At 32.4% G+C, this 13,724-nt stretch overlaps 1 protein-coding gene across 3 annotated transcripts in view; it reads right to left on the minus strand.

Annotated features, from left to right (window-relative positions):
• LOC123563445 (tachykinin-like peptides receptor 99D) overlaps window positions 1–13,724 on the minus strand; it is a 357,242-nt gene that overhangs the window by 123,917 nt on the left and 219,601 nt on the right. For all 3 annotated transcript variants that reach the window (XM_053531853.1, XM_053531865.1, XM_053531862.1), the window contains exon 4: window positions 4,363–4,461. The gene's annotated coding sequence lies outside the window, so the exon portion shown is untranslated. The remainder of the gene's footprint in view (window positions 1–4,362; window positions 4,462–13,724) is intronic.

The raw sequence follows: 13,724 nt of genomic DNA on the forward strand, positions 1-13,724 counted from the left end.
TCGTCTGCTCGCGAATTCATTTGTTCGCGAAAATGTCTGTTTGGTTTGAAACTGCGAAATTTTTTGTGACGCAGAAAATTCCCATTTTGCACTATCACTTCATACTGTTTTAAAATACGTTTATTGTACCTTACCAATTTACAGTAACTTGCCATAACATCAAGATGCATATAATTTATGATATTTCATACAATAAAGAAACATTTTTATGTTACAGATTTAGTTTGACCGCCAACTAGAAAAAAATGTAAAACTAAAACTTGATTTGATATTAAATAACACGATTAATATATTTTTGGAAAAGTAGATTAAACACCATTTCCTTGGATTTGAAAACCTAAAAATAAACCGTTAGGTTTCCTTGTCACTGTGCAGATAAATAGCCCACGGATTTCTAGGTGAAATTGTAATTTGCATTGTAAGACAGTAAATTGCAGCTTACATCATAACGCAAAAAAAAAACTGCATTTTACACTGTGAAACTTTAAAATGTACTTTAAGAAACAAGCAAGGCAAATGCAGTATGAAGTCAACGATTTGGTATTCAGAAATTCACGAAGTACTTAGGACATTCATTCTACATAATGTGACTCGCATTCAAATGGGTTGCTACAAAGAAGTAAAAACGTAATGTTATTTAATAAAAAGGCGTGCTGTATGGCGGTATATATACTAGTATAATTATATATTTCTTTATTAAAGTCTCATCCATATACATTCAAGTTAAAATAACATTACAAGATATGCACAATGTACATGGCCATTCCAAACTATAACATACAGCTTATCACATATAAAATTATCACAAAAGCTCCCATATTTTACACTGTATACATCCTTTAAACATGCACATTCTTGGGGCCTCCGTGGCCGAGTGGTTAAGGTCGCTGACTTCAAATCACTTGCCCCTCATCGATGTGGGTTCGAACCTCGCTCGGGGCGTCGAATTCTTCATGTGAGGAAGCCATCCAGTTGGCTTACGGAAGGTCGGTGGTTCTACCCAGGTGCCCGCTCGTGATGAATTAATGCACGGAGCGGCACCTGGGGTCTTCCTCTCCCATCAAAAGCTGGAAAGTCGCCATATGACCTATAATTGTGTCGGTGCGACGTTAAACCCAACAACAACAAAAAAATGCACATACTTACAGATAAAACTGAGAGGTAAAAACTAACTCCGAAAAAAAAACAATGACTAGACACTTTCCTTTAAAATCATGTTCCTTAGTACCGAACTTAAGAAGTTTTCTAAAATCACTGACAAACACCATTTAGATCGAGGATGAGTTTTTTAGCTGTTATTAAAAGTACTTTACATAGTTATGCATAAAAGCAGAATGACTATTTACATCCTTTGTAGAATATACTGTGCCTCGTAATATCTAAGTTGCTTGTTTTATTTATAAGTGGATAGTTCCTTCCTTTGGAAATCATTACAAACAAACAAACAAACCGTGTTTCTTAGCATTCTAAGTGATAAGCGCATTATTACCGATTTTCCGTTTGCTCTTCTAGATCCTGTTGGCAAAATTTCTTAATGCAGGTATACATCATACGTAGTTTTTATTAATCATAAGCTGTGTTCATTGTCAAAACTTTATTTCCTCGTGTCGTGTATTTTCTACAAAGCGAGATGACTTAGTTTACGGTATCTAGTGATCGCGTGATTGTTCATTTGACAAAATAAAGATGTCTTGATACAAGGTTACATCATACGTTATAAGATACCGTATTCGTAAGAGGCTAAATTTTATGTCTTAAATTATATAATCGTTCGTTTCCTGATGTCACGTTTTTTCAACAAAACGAATGACGTAGTTTGCGATATCCATTGATCATGTGATCAGTTGACAAAATCAAGATGTCTTGACTGGGACACATCTTACATGTAAAATATACCGTATTGATGACAGGCTGGGTTTATGGTCTAAAATTTTATTATCGTTCGTTGACTCCTGTCACGTATTTTGTACAAAAACATGACAGTTTGATCATTTGACATATGAATAAATTTTCTTTCATTTTATTTAGATATTTCATCCCTCCTGTCACGTATTTTGTACAAAAATATGACAGCTTGATCATTTGACATTGGAATAGATTTTCTTTCATTTTATTTAGATTTCACACACACGACGTTAGGATGTAGTTGGTACTCAGAATTTTCTTATTATGCATAAACTATCGAATGCATCATAACGCAACACGTTGTTTGTAACTTAACAGTCTGCTGTATTGTGTTATGAAACATTACGAAACGAAGGGTACGTGAACATGCATCTTTCACAGTGAGGCTTAGATCAGGTCGTTTAACTACACGACGCCATCTGGGTCATACACTTTACTGAATGTTGTCAGTTAAGATTCAGGAATACGTTGAGGGCCCAATTCGTGAGAAACAGCCAGCATTATTTCCATATAAAATACGATACATTAAATATTAGGTAATGTAAATTATGTATGATACGTTGCAACTATAATGTACAATGTAATAATTATGTAAAGTTTTTGTACAGTCTGGATCGCTGATTAAAACCATAGATTTGAATATCAAGTTGAAAGTATGGCAACTTCATTCAATTTTGAGACTCGCCATTTCACATGGTCTGTACGAAATGTGATCAATATCCAAAAATTTGCCAACTTGCTTTGATAAGCTCCATCAAAAGCACAAGCTTGAATACAAATACTCTCAAACAAATTAAATTCATTTAAATTCAATTTAAACTTGATAACAAAAACTGCTTATGTCGCACTCTCGGCAATTAATCTTTCCAATACGATACATGTAATCTGATTGTAAAATGCTGTATATAGTATATTATTTGTGTCTTTTTGTGTCTTTTTCGTTTTTCGTCTGTTTACTACAATGAATATGTTTTAGTAGCATATTTGTTACACGTTGATGGGTTATCAAATGGCAAGTTTGCTAAATTATTGAAAAAGCAAATATGTACATACATCTGTTTCCCCTTGTTTACATTTGTTTACATGGACAAAAAGAGCCAGTAAACAAAGAGTTATTTGTATTTAAATGACAGCCGAGCACGTTAATGAATATGAACGGCGAGATATTGAAAATATGAAAACCACAAATTTTAAAAAATTGTTTGCATGTGCAAGACAAATAAACCAGTCTGCGAATGCTAAATGTTGTCTTTTAAGTATTTTATCATATTTTAAGAAACAAGAAAAATCAACAACAACACGTGTAGCGTTTGTTCATAGATAATTATTAACTTCAAACGTTTCGGCGTTAAGCCTTCATCAGGGAAGAATAACAATAAAAACAACGGACGTGACATCGTTAAACAACGTCGCGTAAAAAGGCGGTAAAATATATATAAAGTTTAGATCTACATTATTTACAATGTTAAATGAATTCAAAATAACGTTTCTTTAAACGGATTTAACAAACATACCGAGTAAATAGTCGGATAGTGTTTACACATAATTTCCTATAATTATGTATATAAAAAACAGAAATAGGAAAAAACAACAATATACTCGGCATTACATATCTATATATGTAGATCAATACAATTAGTTAATTGGTCAATTAATATCAAATAAAACTTTAGAATTTAAACCATCTGGATATATGTATCCACACTGTTTCTTTGCAGAGACGATCAATGTCATTTCTTACAACATCAATAGGCATAAAAGAAAAGTCCTTTAAGAAATGATCTCGTAAATTGAAATGTGATGCAACCATTGAGGAAAAAGTAGGGTCAGTAAAACTATTAATATCAAATCGGTGACTGTTCATGCGTTTTGATACAGGTTGCTTAGTTTGTCCCACATACTGTTTGTCACATGTTTTGCAAGTAATCAAATAAATTACACATTTACTTTTACAGTTTACGTTATGATGTAAACTGTATGCTTGACCAGTCATTTGACTGGTAAATTCTGAACCTGTTTCGATTGGTACAATGAGAACATCGGCTACCATTACATCTCTGTGAGAAATAAAGTTTATCACTTTGCTTATTGAACTCTGAACTTATCAAATAATCTTGTAAATTTTTCGGACGTTTATAGGCAACAACAGGTTTACAGTTCTCATAAACGAATTTAGTTGTAAAGCATTTTGATAGGTTCAAAATATTCCAGTATTTATTAATAGTGTTACCAATACGTGGAAGCGCTGGATCATACACAATAGTAAAAGGAATTACACTATATTTGTCCCCAACTTTTTATCATATTTTAAGAAAATAATTTCATGTTTGGTGTACGCGGATATGTTTTAGGCATACTGACACACCTTTAATTGACTTCTTTGCAACGCAAAACAAACTTATGTGTGTAATATATGATATGTGACATATGATATATTACCCACTACGAAAAAATTACCTTGTGTTGCTGACTTCTTGCAATGTGCTTGTTCGTCCGTTTTTCAGTGATAATTGTTGTTATCCACAATTTGCTGTTCTACCAAGGCTTGATCAGTATCTGGAACAAAATGAAGACAATATTAGTACGAAAGAAATTGTGCAGACTTTCAGAAATTTATCATATTGTACAAGTGTATTATATTAACACTTTAATTTCAATGTACTGTTACTCTTGCACATTTGCTAACATTTAACAAGGGACACTAGTTCCATTCTCTCATATTTATTTAATGTGAGTGGACAATGTGTTGCACAGTTTCAATACAGCACATGATGGCAATGTCCGTAGAATGCAGAAATATCAACATTGTCTCTAATTGTATTATACATTTCAATAGATGACTCAGGTTTGCTGGGCTAAAGAAAATTCATTATATATATACTATATATTACCATCTCATTTGTATTACTTAAGTCTGGCACATTTATTCTAATTTGAAAAAAGGTTTGGCATTTGGGGGAACTTATATAAAACTCTTCAAAATTACTTAATTTGCAATGTATTCCAACAGCTGCGAAATTAAGAACATATCAATATAACAAATAATCATGCTATTAGGAATTCAACAAGTCCACACTTCTTTCCGGAAATTATCTCAAGAATTGAATTAAGCAATTTCTTGGCAAATGTATCTAGGCTTAGTTTTCCAGAATGACCTTAATCAAATAAAGTGATATTAGCCAAACCTATCGAAAAAGACCACCTTTGAACGGCCGGTGTTTGCAGTTGACCGTTATTCAGATGTTAAAGCACACCGGAAATTAATCAAATTGTCCTCAGAGCCATATGGTCTCTGTTAACAGGTGGACTTATGCACAGAGTAGACTATATATGAAGTTTTGCCTGCGCATCTTTGACTTCCGTATAATTTAACATTAAAACCTGATGAATAGACAGTATTAATCAGTAAAGCATTTCCATTAAAACAGGCTTTTCATGTGTGAAATGGCTTTCTCATGCATTCGTTCCATCATCATTGCTTTCTGTTCTGTTGAAATTGCATTGCATAGTAATATTCAATTTACATATGAGCCGTGCCATGAGAAAACCAACATAGTGGCTTTGCGACCAGCATGGATCCAGACCAGCCTGCGCATCCGCGCAGTCTGGTCAGGATCCATGCTGTTCGCTAACAGTTTCTCTGATTGCAATAGGCTTTGAAAGCGAACAGCATGGATCCTGACCAGACTGCGCGGATGCGCAGGCTGGTCTGGATCCATGCTGGTCGCAAAGCCACTATGTTGGTTTTCCCATGGCACGGCTCATATAATAAGAAAAATAAAACGTCCTCCTTTCTGCAGAAGTAAGATCCGTATATCGAAAGAGATACAACGGCTGTCAGTATACAAATGGCTCAATTGATTAATCGACTGAGTAAATCCTTGGAATAACAGACATCATAATTATTTTGTCAAATGTTGTTTTGATTACAGGGTTTGGTGTCGTAGATAAGTAGTTTCACTAGAACTGGATTATTATTCCAATTACTTGTCATGGGCCATGTAAAGCTCTATGCAAATACAGACATCGCTGTCTTATATTCGGAAAGACTGGGTGTGCATAATAAGCGTTTTTATACGAGAAACGAAAACTTGAATAAATAATTTATCGAAAGCATTGTTAAGGATATGGTGTATGCGAGGACATGGGAAAAATAAATTGTGAATTCATAACAGAAGTGGCAGCATAAATATGCTGTATCTATAGCAAAATCAGAGAACTGCTGATTTTTAAGATAGTAAGAAAGACTGACTGTAAAACTGACCCTTCAACCGCCTGAGGTTCTTTGTTTACATGAGTTACTTTCCAGACAATGCATGTGCAAGTGACACGGTTTTAAGGGGACAAATACTACGAGTTCAACTTATATATGTAAAGTGTAATTTGAACACATATGTTCAATGATCCGTATTTCATTGAAACAAATGCTTGATTTGAGATCCATTGTAATAATGAACCATTATACAATCCTTAGACTAAGACGAAAAATAAATAATTAATAAATCCAAATTCTTCCATTTTCCTTACGATCAGAGTTACTGTATGGCTTCACTAGTGACCTCCTGCGTTCATCTCTTCAGTTATGCTGTTGGAGTGGCTTTCAGAGACTACTGAATCCAATACTGATTTTTGAAACTGCTATTTGTAGTTTAAAGATAGTAACATGCCTTTTTTGGTTATATGTATGCCTAAATGTGATGAAATATCAGTATTTAGCAAACACTCTTCTTTCATTTGTTGTCCACAATTTGTCCAAAATAATAAAAATTTATCAAAACGCTTTCCGTACTGTATGGAATGACAAAATCACTTTATTTGTTGACAATCAGAATCTCAAAATTGCCTTGAAACGCTACTCTGGTCTCCCGTTTCTTACGGTCATTGTCCACTTTTCTGGTACAACACAACCCACATGTTTCACTTAAGTAGAGCATAACCTCATTAGAAATAACTAAGTGTTCCCATTTGCGGCTGCACATTTTTTTATACATCCTCGATGAACTTACCGTTTGTTGATTTGTGCAATTTTGAGCTGAGAACTTTATGTTTTCCGCAGTTTTGTTGCCTCTTTGGACGTTTCTTTAATTCCAGCGATACTATTTCTGTTGCACTGTAACACATTATTATGACGAATATAATTATGGTGATTATACTAAAATGTTTTACCATTTCTATACTTTGATATCACTGGTAAATCTTTAGGGTCGCAAGCATTATATTCTCTAATTCGTCAACTATTTCAGATATTTTGAACCAAAGGCACACATTTTTTAGTTATCGTGCATGTACCTTAGAAAGTTAGATTACAAACTGATAAATTATAAGTTCAACACCCCTCGTAGTATAATTTAGGACAACACAAAATAAGTGTACGTAAGTGAACTATTACTTTTTCTCTTATAAAAAGAATATATTGTGTTATACTTAATGTACAAGAAGATCCTTTGGTAGCATGTAACATAATCAAGCTGAATGCTAAATGTCTATGCTGTTCTGTACAAAGGGAGGTTACAAAGGCAGCAAAAATAAACATATTAATATATACATTGACATTTAAAGAAACTTTACTTTTGTATTTGAAAGACTATGCACTACTGGATGCACACACCATTAAACATGGTTTAAAACCCTGTAAAATATCCATTAAAATAGGAAAAACCGTTAATTAACCCCATTAATTCTTGCATCACTTTATTTAACAGGTTTCACAATATTAATGGGTTACATGTTAAAATACCATTAAAACACACATTTTTGACCATGAATCATGCCATTTCTGTCCAAATAATCAGCATTTGTATAAGAAAATGGGTGGGGTAAGGAATTTACATTATAAAATGTGTTCAGACCAGTTTAGATTTTCAAATTTTCCAATCCTTTAGTACAAACTAAGCTTTATAGAGAAGTGAACAGTACATATGATTGTGAAGATTTACAGTCTGATTTAAATTCATTTGGGGCATGGGCAGATCAATCGCTTCTTCGTTCCAATGAATCAAAGAGTGTGGTACGCTTGATTGGGGAGGGGGGAAGCTACTTGTGATGCAATCCCTCAAACATTTGCTCTTAGCTGTTTAAGTGCATGCACCTGAGCACAAAGTACTGAAGTAGAGCTAAATTGTGATTGCCCATTGTGCGCTGACATTGTCATCAACAGTTGCTTTTTGAATACACCTGATGCCTAATGTCTGTACCAATAAAAACTTGGTCAGAAAGTTTGTCAATATTATAATGTTGAATAGTGAAAAACTACCCACATGATCACTTGATCTATTAAACCGGTACCTGTAAACCCTTCTCCGTACAACACAGTATAATACAATATCCATTTATTTTCTCATTTCATATGAACATATGACAGAATAAGGATACAGTATGACAAATGTGTGTACAAGGCTGTTACATGTGTTTACGTTACAAAATAATGAGAGAGAAAAGAAGAAACAAATATTCTTCTAGCATTTTACAAAACAGTACATAATAGATACTATTACGTGTGTAGTAATACGTAGTTTAAATCAATACGGCAAATATAAATATGAAGTTGATTATCTTAAGATGTCTAATTCTGATGGCAAATTTTCATGGCCCTTAATTTGATATACCATTAAAATATTATGAAGCCATTAAAATTGAATCTGGCATATTTAATGAGACCATTAATCATTTTTTTATAATTAACGGCCATTAACAGAGTATTAAAAAAATTAATGGTCCCATTAGCTCTTACTAATTAATGTGGAATTAAGGGGTACCTTTTTAATGACACATTAATTTCATGCCAATTAAAATTTTTCATGGAGTTTTAAGGAGCCTGTTAACTTATTTTAAGCAGCTTTTCATGGCCATCAAAGTCATTTTAACAAGGTATATTTTACCAGGGTTTTAATATACTTATTTCATGGCTTTTTAATGTATGGCATTAAAACTATGGTCATGAAAATCCCATTAAATAGTAAGAAGTAATGGGTGAATTTTAATGGTGACCTGTTAAAACTCTGTTAAAAACGTTTGAAAAAATTAAGGCCAATTTCATGACCAATTTAATGGCATGTGCATGCAGTAGTGATGGTAGATTTACTAACATTGAATTTTGTATTTCTTCCTTTTTGATGTAATCATTCGCATTTAAAATAGCTTTTTATTCGGTCAAGTTTTAGTTGTGTGCCACAGTTATCAGCTTTTGTTAATTGAACTATCAATTTATTAGATGTCAAGTCACTAAACTGTAGCCTATTGCTTTGTAATGACATAATTGTATTAATATAGTCGTATCGGTATTTCTTCTTTGACAATTTGCAGTTCAATACCTCATAATAAAACTTCATTCCTTTGTATAATCAGTGTTTTAAGGGGTATATAGATTGGCTGCCCGGTCGAATATGAATTAATTACGTAGAAATAGATAACATAACGGCAATTAATTATAATCTTTGTAATAAAAATTGATTTGACGCTCTTACATCACGTCATGAAGTTAGATTTTATTTCATAGCCGAGATTACATTATTCAGTAACAAGCGAACTAGAGAGAGGTAACATGTAGGTTTTCAGATTTAATTTCAACAAGTATATAAGGTGTCAGAATTCAAAACACACATTCAGGATGTAAATGTGAAACTTAAATCTGAATCTGGAAATTGCATTTGTATGCTTATTTGCTTTTTCTTAAAACACCTAAACGTAACAAAAACAAACAAAAAAAACCAGCAACTTTTAACAATTACAAAGTTTATTTTGAGAAATAAAAAAATCATATGCCTTGAAAATGATTCCTGGCCGTTAAGTCCAATTAAAATATTTAAGAATAGTCCATATCCTGTCCTTGTTAAAATCTAAAACGAATCAATATCAATTTCAGAATCCAAACTGAATTTAGCTTATCCAAAAAAAGATATCCACTCTTTTAAGATAAATTTAAAAATCCACAATGGTAATGTAAATCTATCAAATGTTAAATGTCCAAACTGTTTGTTATAACGAAATACAAGAAAGTTTTTCAATGAAATATTGCTTAGGTTCTCCTTTGTCCCCTGACAGCTTTCTATTTAAAGCATCATGGAAGATTCCAGCAATTTCATGTACCACCAAGAATAATAAGAAGATTCTGGATACCCAAGAAAAACTCAGACTTTAAATAGATGCTATTTATCAGCATTTATGATGGAACCTTCTGGAAAACCATCGAATATGAATAACCTGTTGACATGCATGATGTATCAAAACTATGACAGGCTTTACAGTATACAAAGAGTCATCAATATTCAAAATAAATAAAAAGTAATATATTGAAGCATAAGTGGACGACATGTACATAACAGCATATATGCAAAGATACACAAACGGTGTCTTGACGCTTTGGAAGGCAGTGGATTTACCTTCATAATGAAGGCATTACTTAATTCCAAAACATTTCATAAAGTCAATGATATAAAGTTAATAAAATAGAGGCAACAATTTATTAATTAGTATTCTCTTGATGATTTCAATAAAAGCGCTGAAAATGACGATATGTACGATAACAAAAACCATCTAACGTATTGCCCTGAAGATCACTTTACTTCTTCATGTTTTCTTGCATTTCATGGTTATAATTCAAAACATTTTTTTTTTGCAAATGGATGTATCAGATATATTGGTCTTTTACGTGAAATCTATTGCAGAAAAGTGAAATTTAGACAAATGTTCCTAATAATTAATTTCTTTCCAAGTATATGAATAGACTCACGAACTGAAAATCAAATTTTACAGTCTTATAAAGACCAATGACATGCTTCATCGTAATATAATTGTGGGTTTTGTGGCATCAAATGCGATTTCTTTAGCCAAACATTAATTTGTTTAAAGTTCTGATCCTGCAGAAAAATTACTTTTTGTTTTTATGTTCGTATAAATGAAGATGTATCAACTTATTTGAATCCAGATATACACCAGGAACAAATATTTAGTTGTATTAGATGTTAGTTGAAACGTAATGTGTACATCACATGCGTTAGGTAAAATTTTGTATTGAAATGTAACGAAACACGGAATGGTCCCTCATTCTCTTTCACGCTAAAGTTATGTTATCAGACAAGTTTGCATTAAAGCAACAACGAATATTTTTGGTCTTGTGATCTACTGTTTATTCAAGGGGACTGTCCGTGAAAATGCTGAAAATGTTTAAAACGACCTGGTAAATATTCGAGATTGATAATATGCCCCGAGAAAAAATATTTCCGAACTAAACAGTTAACGACATCATCCAAAGTAGATATGCGAAACTGTACCGTAAATGCAACATTTTAAATTCTTAGATATTGTTTTCATTGTATCCTATGACATGATATCAACGTTTATTTTATCATATATTTTCTAAAGAAATGTCAAAAAGTATTGATAAACTATAATGCAGGATATCATCGTAATTATTCCACATTCCTTTGAAACATATTTTCTATATTTGCACTGCAACAACATATATTTTTTATATTTTCATTGTTTTTTCCAGAGCAGTTTTAGTATATATGGACAGTAAGTTTGGTATTATTTGAAGAGAGTAGTGTATGTGAACAGTAAAACAAGCTATTTCTTTGTCTTGCGAAAGTCGAAATAGAACTTTTTCAAAGACCGCAATCCGCCCATGGTATCCCGAACAAATAAATGGCATTTAATTTCTTCAAAACCGTTTCACTCTCAATTTAAAACGCAAAAAAAGTCAAAATGAGATGTCAAATTTGTCAGGAATAGCTAGTTGTGCGCAATTCGGACAGCTACTTTGTTAATTCTAGTTAAAAGATGTTCCTGTTATTGTCGTTAGTTCTTACTACAAACAAATGACGTTTCTAACCATTTGAGCATATAATAAACAGAAACTTAAAGTTTGGATCATGAATGTGGTTTTAATTTTTATCTCATGTTTGAAAATGCATATAATTTCATTTAAAGTTTATATAAATGATAACTTCATGAAAAATTTTATGCTATGTTATTTATGTTATTCTAAATGGATATCTGACAAAAATAAAAACAAATCTCAAAAAGTATATTCCCGCAACACCTCCTTTGTGGGCATAGATCCATTCTGAACATTAATATTATGGATATACTGATGATATAGTGTGTATACTGTCAATATAGTGTATAATTTACAGGCCATCTTTGACAGAATTTTACTTGCAAAAAAAAAAACAAAAAACATTGATTCCATACCTCATGGTTTTATTTCGATGTAAATGAGATGTGGAACCAAAATTTGTAGTCCTTTTTGGCGCCCTATAACCTATACTGTGTTGGTGCGCCGTAAAACCCAAATAAATAAATAAATTAGTTGCAAAATATTTCTGTTGTAATTTCAAGCTACTACATTCTTTTGCAAAAACAATATGGCCAAGGCAGTGCACTGAATATTACATTTCTGTTGAAGGTATAAACAGATCACTTCAGTTTGATATTAATTTCACACTGATGATGGAAGAAACACTGTTTATGGCACGAAATAGTTATCTATATAATGACCCCAAAACCCTGAGGTTCTTTCTGTGTCATTTACAGACAAAAGCCATGTTTCAACGCACCTAACGTGAACTGCCATGGAACAGGAGTACTGAATCATACTTGATAGGACTGGTGTCTTTAAATCACAAAGGATAAAAATATATTTATTTCTTTGTGTACCACTCATTACTGATCTGATTCAGCACTGTAAAAACAAAACTAACGCGTAAAATATATTTGGCTAAGAACAGTTAAGAAAACAAAAAAGAAAGCTCATCTAAATGTTAATTCCGTGTTTTGATAATTATGTAGCTTCCTCGGGCATGTAAGAGTAAATTAAACAAACACCATTTACATCACTTACAACACATTATAATATTAGTCTCCGTGTTTTGTATTTGCAAAACAAACATTGAAATATATCTTATTGCTCTACACGATAGAAAGGCTAGCAGAACGATATCTTTGTATCACTATTTCTCACCAGCGATGTATGTGCTAAATAAATAAAGCCTGAATATTTTATCATTTACGTTTAAATGTCTAACAAGACAAAAATGAAAATGTTGCAGGCTCGGTTGATTGAGCCTGTTCATGGACGGTAGTAGAAGTGCAAGCTTGTTTGTATAATGTAAAGATCTCTTTTGATACTCTTCGCTGAAAGGCTTGAGCTACATTTTAATAGTGCGTCAACACTGTCTTCCATATGTAAAATGACAATCACTCTGGCAATATAAAGCACACGCTTCCCTCCAATTTCGGATATAAACTATATGATAAGAACGTACACGTTTTAAAGCTATCATGTTCAAAACAATTTTTCTAAGAATTATTAATTCCACGTTGCAAACGTTTACATCTTATTAATGAGAATGACATGTTAAAGGAATTTTACTGACAAAATTAATATTTTACTTTATAGACTCAGTGTTAATATACTGTTCATATTCAATTTTCCGATCTTAGGATAATACATCGTAATGTCTTAGAAAAAAAGCAAAATATGATATTTCTGTTTTCAATAATCACTTTCTATAGGCTTTACACAAATTCGCTTCAGACAATTATTTTGCAGGCATCAATGTGCATCAAGCTCAAAAATAAGGGTGATAATTTAGGTTCGAGTCATACAACTTTCTGCGTGCAAATAAATTTTCTCAGAGTGAAGTATTGCGTGTTACAAACAGATTGAACTATCTGTATGACGAGAATGTCCATTTTTCAGTGCATTGGTGTTTTTATTAAAAATTACGTCACAGTTATTTTACCTTTGACTTGACATGTTTTAAATCTTTATTTTCCGTACGTTTGGAGATTGATATAAAACGAATGTCAAGCAGAAG

This window comes from Mercenaria mercenaria, chromosome 2 (assembly GCF_021730395.1).
Source record: "Mercenaria mercenaria strain notata chromosome 2, MADL_Memer_1, whole genome shotgun sequence".
NCBI lineage: Eukaryota > Metazoa > Mollusca > Bivalvia > Venerida > Veneridae > Mercenaria > Mercenaria mercenaria.